This window comes from Pseudophryne corroboree, chromosome 5 (assembly GCF_028390025.1).
Source record: "Pseudophryne corroboree isolate aPseCor3 chromosome 5, aPseCor3.hap2, whole genome shotgun sequence".
Classification (NCBI taxonomy): Eukaryota; Metazoa; Chordata; class Amphibia; order Anura; family Myobatrachidae; genus Pseudophryne; species Pseudophryne corroboree.
The window spans coordinates 541,511,468-541,528,663 of NC_086448.1; the positions used below are offsets into that span (position 1 = coordinate 541,511,468).

General features: G+C 46.9%; 1 protein-coding gene across 2 annotated transcripts in view; it reads right to left on the minus strand.

Annotated features, from left to right (window-relative positions):
- DTNBP1 (dystrobrevin binding protein 1) overlaps window positions 1–17,196 on the minus strand; it is a 309,854-nt gene that overhangs the window by 200,849 nt on the left and 91,809 nt on the right. The gene's annotated exons all lie outside the window — the stretch shown is intronic.

Here is a 17,196-nt window from a genome sequence, read left to right on the forward strand (position 1 = left end):
AGGATCCAGGGGTCTACTTGCGAGTGAGCCCACTGCGCGCTGAAATTCATTGAGACGGGCCCCCCACCGTGCCCGATTCTGCTTGTAAAGCCCCAGCGTCATACTGAGGGCTTGGCAGAGGCGGGAGAGGGTTTCTGTTCCTGGGAACTGGCTGATTTCTGCAGCCTTTTTCCTCTCCCTCTGTCACGGGGCAGAAATGAGGAACCTTTTGCCCGCTTGTCCACGAAAAGACTGCGCCTGATAATACGGCGTCTTCTCATGTTGCTTCCAAATGCCGTTTGAAATCAGCATCACCTGACCACTGTCGTGTCCATAACCCTCTACTGGTAGAAATGGACAACGCACTTAGACTTGATGCCAGTCGGCAAATATTCCGCTGTGCATCACGCATATATAGAAATGCATCTTTTAAATGCTCTTGCTCTATAGGCAAAAATATACTGTCCCTATCTAGGGTATCAATATTTTCAGTCAGGGAATCCGACCACACCAACCCAGCACTGCACATCCAGGCTGAGGCGATTGCTGGTCGCAGTATAACACCAGTATGTGTGTAAATACATTTTAGGATACCCTCCTGCTTTCTATCAGCAGGATCCTTAAGGGCGGCCATCTCAGGAGAGGGTAGAGCCCTTACAAGCGTGTGAGCGCTTTATCCACCCTAGGGGGTGTTTCCCAACGCACCCTAACCTCTGGCGGGAAAGGATATATAATGCCAATAACATTTTAGAAATTATCAGTTGTTATCGGGGGAAACCCACGCATCATCACACACCTCATTTAATTTCTCAGATTCAGGAAAACTACAGGTAGTTTTTCCTCACCGAACATAATACCCCTTTTTGGTGGTACTCGTATTATCAGAAATGTGTAAAACATTTTTCATTGCCTCCATCATGTAACGTGTGGCCCTACTGGAAGTCACATTTGTCTCTTCACCGTCGACACTGGAGTCAGTATCCGTGTCGGCGTCTATATCTGCCATCTGAGGTAACGGGCGCTTTAGAGCCCCTGACGGCCTATGAGACGTCTGGACAGGCACAAGCTGAGTAGCCGGCTGTCTCATGTCAACCACTGTCTTTTATACAGAGCTGACACTGTCACGTAATTCCTTCCAACAGTTCATCCACTCAGGTGTCGACCCCCTAGGGGGTGACATCACTATTACAGGCAATCTGCTCCGTCTCCACATCATTTTTCTCCTCATACATGTCGACACAAACGTACCGACATACAGCACACACACAGGGAATGCTCTGATAGAGGACAGGACCCCACTAGCCCTTTGGGGAGACAGAGGGAGAGTTTGCCAGCACACACCAGAGCGCTATATATATACAGGGATAACCTTATATAAGTGTTTTTCCCCTTATAGCTGCTGTATCTTTAATACTGCGCGTAATTAGTGCCCCCCCTCTCTTTTTTAACCCTTTCTGTAGTGTAGTGACTGCAGGGGAGAGCCAGGGAGCTTCCCTCCAACGGAGCTGTGAGGGAAAATGGCGCCAGTGTGCTGAGGAGATAGGCTCCGCCCCCTTATCGGCGGCCTTATCTCCCGTTTTTCTATGTATTCTGGCAGGGGTTAAATGCATCCATATAGCCCAGGAGCTATATGTGATGCATTTTTTGCCATCCAAGGTGTTTTTATTGCGTCTCAGGGCGCCCCCACCCAGCGCCCTGCACCCTCAGTGACCGGAGTGTGAAGTGTGCTGAGAGCAATGGCGCACAGCTGCAGTGCTGTGCGCTACCTTGTTGAAGACAGGACGTCTTCTGCCGCCGATTTTCCGGACCTCTTCTGTCTTCTGGCTCTGTAAGGGGGCCGGCGGCGCGGCTCTGGGACCCATCCATGGCTGGGCCTGTGATCGTCCCTCTGGAGCTAATGTCCAGTAGCCTAAGAAGCCCAATCCACTCTGCACGCAGGTGAGTTCGCTTCTTCTCCCCTTAGTCCCTCGATGCAGTGAGCCTGTTGCCAGCAGGTCTCACTGAAAATAAAAAACCTAAAACTAAACTTTTCACTAAGCAGCTCAGGAGAGCCACCTAGTGTGCACCCTTCTCGTTCGGGCACAAAATCCTAACAGAGGCTTGGAGGAGGGTCATGGGGGGAGGAGCCAGTGCACACCAGGTAGTTCTAAAGCTTTACTTTTGTGCCCAGTCTCCTGCGGAGCCGCTATTCCCCATGGTCCTTACGGAGTCCCCAGCATCCACTTAGGACGTTAGAGAAATATTATTATGGTTACAGTCCATGGGACCAACCCGCTGGACGCGGCCACAAGAGGAGCTGAATTTCACTGTCAACTTGTCAAGGTGTACCTTTGATATGGCAGGACAGACATTCAAGATGAGCAGCGATCCGGCCAGCCAAAACACGTTCGCCACACTTGAGAGGTCTTGTAACCTTACGTGTGTGTGTGTGTGTGTGTGTGTGTGTGTGTGTGTGTGTGTGTGTGTGTGTGTGTGTGTGTGTTACATAGAAAAAAAATTGCCTGTTTATCATAAAACAGTATTTTAACCATGAAAGATTTTTTTTTTTTTCCTTGCAAAAAAGGTACAATGAAGAAAAAAACAAAAACAAATGTCTTGTATGGTTCCAATTTGTTCTTAACATATTGCTTATTGGATTTTTTTTTTTCTCCAAAAACAAAAAAAAAAACACTATATTGAGAACAATACAGATTTAATGCCTATTTATGGATATATTCATCCAGAAACAAAAGTATTTCTAAAACAAATATTTTCATTTACTTCTGAGTTTGCGTCATACCTAGAAGTTAGCCTTTTTTTTTTACAAACTAAATTTAACTGATGTTAACTTAGGCTGGGTACACACTTGACGATATGCAGCCGAAATATCGTCTGAACCGGCGGATCGGACAATATATCATTCACATTGTCCAGTGTGTATGCGGTATATCGTTAACAATGCTCGTTCCCGCGGGTCCTTAACAATGTCCAATATCTTTAGTTCAAGCCTTGAAATGTAGAGATATTGGACAAGACTTCATGCACCTGGATGTGGGTGGATTCCGTCACTGATAATTTGGTAATGGTATCGTTTAGTGTGTATGCCAGATATCGTTTGCCTTGACGATGTCGCATCTTATGCGCATCGTCAACTGTGTACCCATCCTAAGTAAGAAAGTTGATAAGTAAGAAAGTTGAAAAGGTCCATGGACACAAAGGCTTCGTTTTCCGTGCACAAGCTGCACCGTGGCACCTGTTAGTATGTCTGAACCTGATTTCAGGGAGTGACTGGCCCTGCACCTCAACGGAGGTGGTGTTCCTCTTGGTCTTCCTCTTCGACGTAGCTCCATAGAGTCGGCATTGATCAATGCTCACACAATAGATGCATTAAAATACAATTGATTCGTCATTGAATCCAGACATTCAATGCAGCACCAAAATTACATCATGAAAGTAAAAGAACACATGGATGTACCATCTCCTGTTTTCGCATCTGTGTGGGTACATCTCCGCACACTTACCCATGAGATCCATTCCCCACCATGTTATACTACTCTGTACCTAACCCTGTTACTAGAGGCTCTTGATGTCTGAAAAAAAATGAAAACAATACTAATAGATCGTCCTCCACTACCACCACAGTGGCTACTTATGATTATTTGAAATAATTTACAATTAAAAAAAAAAAAGTTAACATAACGTATAATGATACATATAAGGCTATAAGCTGTTAAAACTGGCATATATAGGTATTATATAAGAAAATGTATTTAGGTTAGGCCTATATGCCATGATAAGCCTTGCACAAAGTATGGATCTTTGTATTGCATAATGCCCCATGACATGGACATATGATTTTACATTAACTGTGAAAAAAATAAATTGAGCGCTTGGAGATGATGTCACCTGCAGATCATCGGATTTCCCGGCGTTTGGATAGGATGCCATCTCCAAACGCCGGCCTTAAAGACACTAAACCCGTGTGCAGTGTGAACGGTGCCGACCTGGGAATATTCCAGGTCAGCACCACAGCGGAAAAGGGGTAAATCCCAGGTCTGACCTGGAATGGAACGGTTTTCCAAATCCCGGGTCGGATCTGGGATTTTGGTGTAAAAGGGGTATAACTAAAGTTGTAAGACAATCTATACAAGCCTGTGTGCAGTAATTTTCCCTCATTACTAACAGAACGATGTGTGTCGGGCAAGATTAACAATGAGGCTGATGAGACTACACAATGAGGCTGCTGAGACTACAGTTCCAAGTCTGCACATAAAAAATAAGATTTTAAACCTACCGGTAAATCTATTTCTCCTAGTCCGTAGAGGATGCTGGGGACTCCGTAAGGACCATGGGGTATAGACGGGCTCCGCAGCAGATAGGGCACCTAAAAAGAACTTTGACTATGGGTGTGCACTGGCTCCTCCCTCTATGCCCCTCCTCCAGACCTCAGTTAGAGAACTGTGCCCAGAGGAGATGGACAATACAAGGCAGGATTTAGCAATCCAAGGGCAAGATTCATACCAGCCCACACCAATCATACCATGTAACCTGGAACATACATAACCAGTTAACAGTATGAACAAACGACAGTAACGGTCCAAGACCGATGTCAACTGTAACATAACCCTTATGTAAGCAACAACTATATACAAGTCTTGCAGAGTTTCCGCACTGGGACGGGCGCCCAGCATCCTCTACGGACTAGGAGAAATAGATTTACCGGTAGGTTTAAAATCTTATTTTCTCTTACGTCCTAGAGGATGCTGGGTACTCCGTAAGGACCATGGGGTTTATACCAAAGCATCCAATCGGGCGGGAGAGTGAGTATGACTCTGCAACACCGACTGAGCAAACGCTAGGTCCTCATCAACCAGAGTATCAAACTTGTAGAATTTAGCAAAAGTGTTTGACCCCGACCAAGTCGCCGCTCGGCAAAGTTGTAACGCCGAGACGCCTCGGGCAGCCGCCCAAGAGGAGCCCACCTTCCTAGTGGAATGGGCCTTAACCGAATTTGGTACCGGCAATCCAGCCGTAGAGTGAGCCTGCTGAATCGTATTACAGATCCAGCGAGCAATAGTCTGCTTCGAAGCAGGAGCGTCAATCTTATTGGCCGCATACAGGACAAACAGAGCCTCTGTTTTCCTAATTCTAGCCGTCCTGGCTACAAAAATTTTTAAGGCCCTGACTACGTCCAGGGATCTGGAATCCTCCAGGTCACTTGTAGCCACAGGCACCACAATAGGTTGATTCATATGGAACGAAGAAACCACTTTAGGCAAAAATTGCTGACGTGTCCTCAATTCAGCTCGATCCACATGAAAAATCAAGTAGGGGCTCTTGTGTGACAAAGCCGCCAATTCTGACACTCGCCTTGCTGATGCTTAAGGCCAACCACATGACCACCTTCCAGGTAAGAAATTTCAACTCAACCTTGTTAAGCGGTTCAAACCAGTGTGATTTTAGGAACTGCAACACCACGTTCAGGTCCCATGGTGCCACTGGAGGCACAAAAGGGGGCTGGATGTGCAGCACTCCCTTTTTCAAACGTCTGGACTTCTGGAATAGAAGCCAATTCCTTCTGAAAGAAAATCGAGTACCTTAACAGAGCCTAATTTCAGGCCCATATCCACTCCTGTCTGTAGGAAGTGGAGAAAACGACCCAGATGAAAATCTTCCGTAGGTGCATTCTTGGTCTCACACCAAGACACATACTTTCGCCAGATACGGTGATAATGCTTAACCGTCACCTCCTTCCTAGCCTTTATTAAAGTAGGGATGACCTCTACCGGAATCCCCTTTTTCGCTAGGATTCGGCGTTCAACCGCCATGCCGTCAAACGTAACCGCGGTAAGTCCTGAAATACACAGGGCCCCTGCTGCAACAGGTCTTCCCTCAGAGGAAGAGGCCAGGGATCTCCTGTGAGCATCTCTTGTAGATCCGAGTACCAGGCCCTTCGAGGCCAGTCTGGGACAACGAGTATCGTTCATACTCTTCTTCGTCTTATGATCCTCAACACTTTTGTGATGAGAGGAAGAGGAGGAAACACGTAGACCGATTTGAACACCCACGGTGTTACCAGAGCGTCTACTGCTATTGCCTGAGGGTCCCGAGACCTGGCGCAGTACCTCCGAAGTTTTTTGTTGAGGCGTGACGCCATCATGTCTATTTGAGGAGTTCCCCAAAGACGTGTTACGTCTGCAAAGACTTCTTGATGAAGTCCCCACTCTCCTGGATGGAGATCGTGTCTGCTGAGGAAGTCTGCTTCCCAGTTGTCCACTCCCGGAATGAAGACAGCTGACAGAGCGCTTACATGATTTTCCGCCCAGCGAAGGATCCTTGTGGCTTCCGCCATCGCGACTCTGCTTTTTGTCCCGCCTTGGCGGTTCACATGAGCCACTGCTGTGACATTGTCTGATTGAATAAGAACCGGTAGGTTTCGAAGAAAACTCTCCGCTTGTCGAAGGCCGTTGTAAATGGCCCTGAGTTCCAACACATTGTTGTGTAGACAGGACTCCTGGTCTGACCAAAGACCCTGAAATTTTTTTTCCCTGTGTGACCGCTCCCCATCCTCGGAGGCTCGCGTCCGTGGTAACCAGGATCCAATCCTGAATTCCGAACCTGCGACCCTCCAGGAGGTGAGCACTTTGCAACCACCACAGGAGGGACACTCTGGTCCCTGGGGACAGAGTTATTTTCCGATGTAAGTGCAGATGGGACCCGGACCACTTGTCCAGAAGGTCCCATTGAAAAGTCCTTGCATGGAACCTTCCGAAGGGAATGGCCTCGTAGGCCGCCACCATTTTCCCCAGAACTCGAGTGCATTGGTGAACTGACACCGTTTTCGGTTTTAGCAGGTCTCTGACCATGTTCTGTATGTCTTGGGCTTTCTCTATTGGGAGGAAGACCTTCATTTGTTCCGTATCCAGTATCATACCTAGGAACAGTAGTCGAGTTGTCGGAATCAACCGTGACTTTGGTAGATTTAGAATCCAACCGTGTTGCTGGAGCACTCTCAGCGAGAGCGCCACACTGCTCAGCAATTTCTCCCTTGATCTCGCTTTTATCAGGAGATCGTCAAAAGTATGGGATAATTGTGACTCCATGCTTGCGCAGGACCACCATCATTTCCGCCATTATCTTGGCGAAAATCCTCAGGGCCGTGGAGAGTCCAAACGGCAACGTCTGAAATTGGTAATGACAATCCTGTACAGCGAATCTCAGGTATTCCTGATGGGGGGCATATATGGGGACATGAAGGTACGCATCCTTTATGTCCAGAGACACCATAAACTCCCCCTCCTCCATGTTGGCTATTATCGTTCTGAGAGATTCCATTTTGAATTAGAATCTTTTTATGTACAGGTTTAGGGATTTCAGATTCAAAATAGGTCTGACCGAACCGTCCGGTTTCGGGACCACAAATAGGGTTGAGTAGTAACCTCTTCCCTGCTGGTGCAGGGGAACCTTGATTATCACTTGCTGTATACACAGCGTTTGAATTGCAGCTAACACTACATCCCTTTCCGATGTGGAAGCTGGTAGGGCCGATTTGAAAAATCGGCGCGGGGGCACCTCCTCGAATTCCAATTTGTAACCCTGGGACACTATTTCCAACACCCAGGGATTCAGGTACGAACTGACCCAGGCCTGACTGAAAAGTCAAAGACGTGCCCCCACCGGTGCGGACTCCCTCAGGGGAGCCCCAGCGTCATGCTGTGGGTTTTGGAGCAGCCGGGGAGGACTTTTGTTCCTGGGCACCTGCCGAAGCAGGTGCTCTCCTGCCTCTGCCCTTACTTCTGGCGAGGAAAGAGGATCCCCGACCTCCTTTGGACTTGTGCGACCGAAAGGACTGCATCTGATAGGGTGTTACTTTCTTTTGCTGTTGGGGAATATATGGTAAAAAATTTGATTTACCTACTGTAGCTGTGGAAACCAGGTCCGTCAGCCCATCCCCAAACAATACATCACCCTTATAGGGTAGTACTTCCATATGTTTCTTGGTATCCGCATCACCCGTCCATTGGCGAGTCCATAAGGATCTTCTCGCTGAGACAGACATGGCATTGGCCCTAGAAGCTAGCAATCCAATGTCCCTTTGAGCATCCCTCATAAATAAGACTGCGTCTTTAATATGGGCTAGAGTTAGGAATATAGTATCCTTATCCATATTATCAAATTGATCTGTCAGCTCATCTGTCCAAGCTGCGGTCTTAGCACAGCACCCGTATGAGAATAAATACACTTTAAGGTAGTTTCTTGCCTGCGATCTGCAGGGTCCTTAAGGGCTGCTGTGTCAGGAGACGGTAGCGCCACTTTCTTGGACAAGCGCGTCAGGGCCTTGTCCACAGTGGGGGGTGATTCCCAAGTCTCCCTGTCCTGCTTAGGGAAAGGGTATGCCATATTAAATTCTTTTGGGGATCTGCGGTCTCTTATCCGGAGTCTCCCAAGCTTTTCCAAAGAATTCATTTCATTCATGAGATGTGGGAAAGTTAATAATCTGTTTCTTTTCCTTAAACATGTGTACCCTTGTGTCGGGGACCGAGGGTTCATCCACAATATGCAACACATCCCTTATTGCCACAATCATACACTGAATGGTTTTAGTCACCTTAGGGTGCAATTTTACTTAGTCATAGTCGACACTGGAATCAGAATCCGTGTCGGTAGTAGTGTCTTGTGCTAAGGGACGCTTTTGAGACCCCGACAGGCCCTGTGAGTCGGTCCAATCCGAGGATTGACCCCCTGATGTCCCCCCTAAATCAGCCTTATCAAGCCTTTTATGTAAAGATGCCACACTTGCATTCAACATATGCCACATGTCCATCCAATCTGGAGTCGGCACAACCGACGGGGACACACTACTCATTTGCTCCACCTCCTCCTTGGAGAAGCCTTTCACCTCAGACATATCGACACACACGTACCGACCCCCCACACACACAAGGATTAACCTATAAGGGGACAAAACCCCAACCAGGTCCTAAGGAGAGACAGAGAGAGAGTATGCCAGCACCCACCAGCGCTTAAAAACACTGGAAAAAATATGTCCAGATAGCGCTTTTTTATATATAATATGCCAATTCCCACTCACTGCGTCGCTAATGTGCCCCCCTCCTCTTTTTTCCAGCCTGTGAAGTTCAGCAGGGGAGAGACCAGGGAGCCAGCGTTTTCCTCATGCAGCTTCTGTGGAGGAAATGGCGCTGGTTAGTGCTGAGGATCAAGCCCCGCCCACCCGACGGCAGGCTTCGGTCCCAGTGATTTTTCAATAAAATGGCGGGGGATCATAGATTTACTGCCTCCGCAGTCTAATCAAACTGTTTTGTGCCAAAATGTGAGGTTTATTGCTGCCCAGGGCGCCCCCCCCCTGCGCCCTGCACCCTTCAGTGCTGCTCTGTGTGTGTGTGTGTGTGTGTGTGTGTGTGTGTGTGTGACTGGGAGCAATGGCGCGCAGCTTACCGCTGCGCGCCTTACCTCATGAAGATCTGATGTCTTCTGCCGCCTAAGATGTCTTCTGCCTTCTCTATCCGGCTTCTATCTTCGGCATCTGTGAGGAGGACGGCGGCGCGGCTCCGGGACAAACCCCAGGTGAGACCTGTGTTCCGACTCCCACTGGAGCTAATGGTGTCCAGTAGCCTTAGAAGCAGTGCCCAACTTGACTAGCCAGCTCTGCTTCTCTCTCCTCGGTCCCACGATGCAGGGAGCCTGTTGCCAACAGGACTCCCTGAAAATAAAAAACCTTTCAAAATTCTTCTTCCACAGAAAACTCTGGAGAGCTCTCTGCAGTGCACCCATTCTCCTCTGGGCACAAGATCTAACTGAGGTCTGGAGGAGGGGCATAGAGGGAGGAGCCAGTGCACACCCATAGTCAAAGTTCTTTTTAGGTGCTCTATCTCCTGCGGAGCTCGTCTATACCCCATGGTCCTTACGGGGTCCCCAGCATCCTCTAGGACGTAAGAGAAATAGGCCATAGTCATGATGGCAAGATGATCAACAGCTGCCCAGCTTGATACATGGTTGGCCATAAATTATTAAACTTGTATTTTTATATTCCTGACAAAATGATGCAATTTTTCTGCTTTTACATATTTAAGGAGACACTGGGGCTGTAGGGGGGTGTACATGCCCACTCAGCTCTGGCCATGCCCACACACCACTGGCCGCAGCTCCCCCGACTCTCACTATAGACCCTTGATCATTTTCAGCCCCAGGCCCATATGGCCCTAAATCCGGCACTGCTTGTGTGCTCCAGAATGGATATGGCTGATTTCCACATAACCACAATTCTTCTAATTTAGCAAACCAAAGTGTCTTGTCAAATAAGAGAGTCATCTCATCTATTGGCAATTGGACAGTTCAACAGGACCTGCCATAGGTTGCATGCCTTACTTCAGGTTATGATCTAAACCAATACACACACTATAGAAACACATACAGAGAGCTGTGTACAACATTTTACTATGCTATCCTGTAAAGATACAGAATAGTACAGTGGTTCCCAAACTTTTTTGAGTCACAGCACCCTAGTGTATCAGATTTTTTTTCACAACACCCCTATTCAAAAAGTTTCTTATTGAGAAGTTCAGAAAAAAAATATTAAAGTAACTTGTGTTTATATGTCACCCTTGGGTCCAGTTGTGTGGGAAGGGACAAGATTCACTTCTGTTTGTCAACATATTTTATGATTGGAAGCCACAAGCACTGTTTTTTCTATTACACTGGCCATATATATTTTGAATTGTTCCTGGACCACCAATCCAGGACACCCCTGCAAGTACACCAAGGCTCCCCAGGGTGCCTAGGCACACAGTTTGAGAACCACTGGAATGGGAACATGTCCTGAAAATTGCATGCAGCATAAATAGGACATAATTCATTGGTTAATGCAGTATGCATGTTTATTAAAAAGTGTATATTTTTTTATTTTATTTTTACAATTAATACATTACAAATACAAGTGTCTTATATAATAATCTAGTTGGTGGTGGTTAGGTTTTGCCTTTCATTTTATTGCTTGGAAAATAATGTATACAGATCAAGGACCTTAAAAGCTCGTATACATTGCTCAGGTAGTGATGGCAGGAAATGTAGCTCCCATACAGCACACACTATCATGCTGAGAGACAGGGAGGTCCTTGTCGGAGACCAATACATAGCCAGAAGTGGGGCCACATTCACAGCTTTCACACTTATTTATGGGATTCATTTCTCAAGGTTTCCAGTATAAAAGAAATAAAAGTCAATTTTAGAGATGAACGTTTACCGGCCTGACCAGTCTGATGATTTTATCCCACAGTGGTAATCATCATGATGAATACAACCAATTTCTGATGTGCAACTTTGACACAGTCTATTAATTTGGTTAGGAGTGTTAAGAGGTAAAAGGATACAATGCTCAACCCATAAACCTTTCATTCGTGGCTCATTTCTGAGCTTACAACCAAATGAAATGCAATACTTCTACTTATTGAAGGATCCAAAAAGAAATTCTCCAGCATGTGATAATAAATATGGTCAATAACGCATGCTTACAGGCTACGTTTGTCATCTGTGTAACTTCTTTTGACCCCTTTGTGGAAAGGGGGGGGGGGTTTGAGTATTTTTTTTTTATCATTCACTCCATTCCAATCCATTAATGCCTTGTGGCTTTAATATTGGACTCAATAATGAACAAATTGTGTAACTTCCATGGTAGTGTAAAGGTGCATATACACAGTGCGATTTTCCTTGCGATATGGACTACATAGTCCATATCGCAGGAAAATATTGTGCATATCGCACCATGTGTATCCAGCTTGCGATGCCAATGCATGGTCCAGCGGGGTCAGCATTGCAGGAAAAAAAAAATTGTGCAGGCAGCCCAACATTGACTAAGCGGTGGTGCCAAGCTATGAATCTGCATGGGCAGGCACTACCAAGACCAGGAGTTGACAAAATAGGATTTTGGTTACCTACCGGTAAATCCTTTTCTCGTAGTCCGTAGAGGATGTTGGGGTCCACATTAGTACCATGGGGTATAGACGGGTCCACCAGGAGCCATTGGCACTTTAAGAGTTTGAGCGTGTGGGCTGGCTCCTCCCTCTATGCCCCTCCTACCAGACTCAGTCTAGAAACTGTGCCCGAGGAGACGGACATCTTCGAGAGAAGGATTTAACACAGATAGTGGCGAGATTCATACCAGCTCACACATACAAGGCACATCAAGATAACTTAGCTTGAAAACTCAGCAACCGCTGAAACATTACTTACCAAGTAACAATGCGGTACTTAACTAAAACGAAGTTGTACTGAACCAAATAACGATAGCAGGAAAACGAAGCGCTGGGCGGGCACCCAGCATCCTCTACGGACTACGAGAAAAGGATTTATCAATAGGTAACCAAAATCCTATTTTCTCTTAAGTCCTAGAGGATGCTGGGGTCCACATTAGTACCATGGGGATGTACCAAAGATCCCAGAACGGGAGGGAGAGCGCAGGGAGGCTCCTGCAGAACTGATTGACTGAACTTCAGATCATCAGAGGCCAAAGTATCGAACTTGTAGAACTTTGCCAACGTGTTCGACCCAGACCAAGTTGCAACTCGGCAAAGTTGTAAAGCCGAGACACCCCGGGCAGCCGCCCAGGAAGACCCCACCTTACGGGTAGAGTGGGCCTTGACAGACATAGGATATGGCAATCCTGCCGTAGAATACGCATGCTGGATAGTGAACCTGATCCAGCGAGAGATCGTCTGCTTAGAAGCAGGACACCCAATTTTCTTGGGATCATACAGGACAAACAGAGTCCGATTTTCTGTGACGAGCAGTCCTCGTCACATAGATTTTCAGAGCCCTTACATCCAAGGTCTTTGATGAAATTGAGGAGTCAGTAGCCACTGGCACCACAATAGGTTGGTTGATATGAAATGCCAACACAAACTTCGGAAGAAACTGCTGACGTGTCCGGAGCTCAGCTCTATCTTCGTGGAAGATCAATTATGGGGCGTTTACAGGACAAAGCCCCCAACTCCGACACACGTCTAGCAGAAGCTAAGGCCAACAAAGTGACAGCCTTCCATGTAAGATATTTGACCTCAACCTCCTGTAGAGGCTCAAACCAGTCCGATTGGAGGAACTGCAACACCACGTTAAGCGCCCAAGGCGCCGTAGGCGGTACAAAGGGAGGTTGGATGTGCAGAACTCCCTTCAAAAAGTTCTGAACCTCAGGGAGGGCAGCCAATTGTTTCTGGAAGAAAATGGATAGGGCTGAAATCTGGACCTTCACAGAACCCAACCTCAGGCCCATATCCACACCGGCTTGTAGGAAAAGGAAAAACCGTCCCAGTTGAAACTCCACCGTAGGAAATTTATTGGACTCACACCAACACACATATTTTTTTCCAAATTCGATGGTAATATTTAGACGTTGCTCCTTTCCTAGCCTGTATCAGGGTAGGAATAACCTTGTTCGGAATGCCCTTTCGAGCTAGTATCAGGCGTTCAACCTCCTTGCCATCAAAAGTAGCCGCGGTAAGTCTTGATAGGCAAACGGCCCCTGTTGTAGCAGGTCCTCTCAAAGAAGAAGAGGCCTCGGCTCTTCTTGCAGTAGATCCAGAAGATCCGCATACCAAGTCCTTCTTGGCCAGTCTGGAGCAATAAGGATCACTTGAACCCTTGTTCTTCTTATGAGTTTTAGAACTCTTGGGATGAGTGGAAGTGGTGGAAGTGGAGGAAACACGTACACCGACTGGAACACCCACGGAGTCACTAGGGCGTATACATTGACTTAAGTGTATTACCAATCTTCCTATATGCCGGCTCCTTTAAGGTGGTAGATCCCGAAACAGGTAAAACCACCTTTTTTGAGAGTCTGAACACAGATGCGTCAACTATCAGAGGATTTTTCCACCTTTTCCTATCCTCCTCAGGGAAAGGAAAAGCCACCAGAACCCTCTTAGGGATCTGAAACTTTTCAGGGTTTACCCATGCCTTTTCAAATATAGCATTCAACTCCTTTGATGCAGGGAAGGTTAGCGAGGCTTTTTTATTTTCAGTGAAAAAAGCCTCCTCAACTTGCTCAGGTGTGGCATCATTAACATTTAACACATCCCTGATAGCCTCTATCAACAATTGCACCCCCTTTGCAAGAGATGCGGACCCCGTAACACCTCCCCATCACCATCTGTAGCGTCAGAGTCGGTATCCGTGTCGTCTTGTGTGACGTGCACAAGCGCACGTTTGTGGGGGTATACAGCGGGGTGTCCTGAGGTACCAGACATGGGCAATAAAGCCATAGAGCTCTGTAATACCTGGGTTGCAGATTCATCACTAGAAACCCTGTCAGAAATCTGAGAAATCCAAGTTTTGATAGAGGAAAACCACTCTGGTTCCCTTGCTGGTATCTGTGCTAAACCAGTGCTAGCCTGATTACATGGAATGGGATCATCCTGGGAGGATAAATCCTCTGCAGCATATGACACAGTGTCCCTGGACATAGCTAAAGGAGACCACCAGACACTCCACACACACACACACACACACACACACACACACACACACACACACACACACACACAGGTGGGGCAGACAGAGTTTCCCCCCCAAGAAAAGACAGACAGACATAGAGATCGGAGCCAACCCACAACACATCGCTTATAGTAAAAGGCAACCCCTTACCAGCACAGACCGTGTCCCTTAATAGGAGACACAGTCGTTTTGCAGCTTCCCCTCCCTTCTACAACCCCCTGGTACCGTGTACAGTCAGTAGAGCAGCTGTGGAGGGACCTGATCTTCCATCCAGCACTGTGCAGGCAGGAAAATGGCGCTGGAACGCTGCTGGGTCCGCTCTGAGGAGAAGCTCCGCCCCCTTAATGGCGCTGTCTTCCCGCTCTTCAGATGATTATACTGGCCTGAGGAAAGTTGCTGCCTGAGATCCTTGGACCATGACAGGCATGCTGTCCAGTGTGGGGGGTAAGCGCTGGCCCAGGGCGCCCCTCACAGCGCCGTACTATGTGCCTCTGATACCATCCCAGGAGCGCGGTTAATACCGCGCTCCCTCCCCAATGCCGCCATCTTTACACCGGCTCCAAGCTTGCTAGGGGGGGTCGGTGACTAACTCACCACACTCTTCAGCTCTGTAAGGGGTAGGCGGCATGCTGCTGGGGCGAGCGGATCCCCTGTGGCGGAGACCGATCTGACCCCTCTGGAGCTCAGTGTCCAGTCAGCTGGGTCAGTGGCTCAGACCCCGCAGGGCAGACACTGCTCCCTCCCTTAGTACCACGCTGCAGTCAGGCTGTTGCCGCCAGCCTCCTGTAAAAAAAAATAAACTCTAAAAACAAACTTTTACTAGAAAAGCTCAGGAGAGATCCCCTAGCTGTGACCGGCTCCTCCGCGCACATTTTCTAAACTGAGTCTGGTAGGAGGGGCATAGAGGGAGGAGCCAGCCCACAGTCAAACTCTTAAAGTGCCAATGGCTCCTGGTGGAACCGTCTATACCCCATGGTACTAATGTGGACCCCAGCATCCTCTAGGACATGAGAAAAATTCATTATTCCAATATTTTACACATCGGAATCATAACATAGATGGTACCGAAAAAACAGAAATGTTGATTGTTTTGGTAACAAAACAAACTATTGCTGCCATTTTATGAAATATATGCCTGATCTCTAATCAAAAATCCTTTTACAAATGGAGCCTCGCTCATCTTGGCCTCTCTGCTGCGCCTAGGTGCACCAAGGCTTATTAGCATAAGCCTTTCATCTATAGTTCTCAGCTGCAATACAATACAGAGAGAACAATACAGCAGGGGATTAAGTCATTACAGCAGAGAATTAAGTTCGACTGCCCTTGCTCAATTAATCCTATTGAAGGGATAGATGAGGAGGGCTCCATCTGTAGGTTGTAGTAGTTAAGCAGCCACTGCACCTTAGTACAATGTAAAACTACAACAGGAAATAGGAGTCATACAGGATTCTTAAAGTAGAATTGTGTATATTGTTCAAAAAGAATCCTTACAAGGGCTGTTATCAGTTTGCGGTACTAACGGACTATCCTAAAGGAGGTTCAAGTCGCCGTCTCTGAATGATTTACAAACCACTCCTCTTCCTTAGCATTATAGGGAGAGCTGAATGTTCAGCTGTTTCTCTTTAACACTCAAGTACGGGACAAAATTAATTTTATAAATATATTCTTGGAAAGTGTCTTGAAATGTCATCCTATAATCTTTAAATCATCTCCCTTCCACCCACCAATACTTTCTTAGTTGTTTAGATTGTTCTATTATACTGTATATTTTAAGTTGCACACCTACTGTATCAGTGAGGCTTTCTTCTTGTTACAATTATAACGGTTATGTTATTCTATTTGAAAAACTGTAACAAAAAGATTACATGCAAAAAAAAAAACCGCACCCCCAAAGTTAGGCATCCCCATTAATATTTGCACCAGTCATTTTAAATAAACAAAAGCCACTGTGGTAGTATGAAGGTAAATGGCAGTAGTGAGCCATGGATTCTGTGTGGGGTTGGAGGGACACACCCACACAGGACACACAAAAGAGGTGTGACCTCACCTAATGGCTACACAGTGGTCCTGTTGCGGTGGCAGTCGTAGATCCCAGTGTGCCAGGGAGCCAGTGAGGGCCAGAAGGCCAGCCTCTAAAACTGCAGGAGGCAGGGACGACAACAAATCGTTGTGACTGTGCTCATGTTGCTAAGAAGTAGTCTGGCCAGTGGGCCTTGAGTATGAATAGGCCAAACCTGCAAAAGGCAGGGAGGAGTTTGAGAAGGCCGGGGGGGTGTCTTACCTAGCTGCCCATTATAGAGAGGGGTGAAGAAGTGAGCTAGTACCCTGAGTGAGGGCTAGGTTGTTATTTATGCTACCAGTAAAGCTCAATTTGTTAAATTTTCCTTGAAGGCTATATGTGACCCTGCTCCGCTAAGCACTCTACCAAACTAATTACCCCAGAATTGTTGCACTACACATTGTCCTCACTTTGCATACTCAATGTGTTTCAGTAGCATAGCAGTTTAGTTTTCCCATACTTTGTATAGTTTTTCATTTTGATAAACAATGCTGCATTTTCAGGCAACATTACAGAATTTATCCTTAACATTCTAATACTTCACTGCTGCCCTCTCTCTAATTCGGGGTACGCACTGGCGGATATATTGGACGTTCTATTAAATGGCCAATATATCCGCCCGTCTGCCAGTGTGTACCAACGATATGTCCGAACGCCGTCGTTCACAAACATATCGT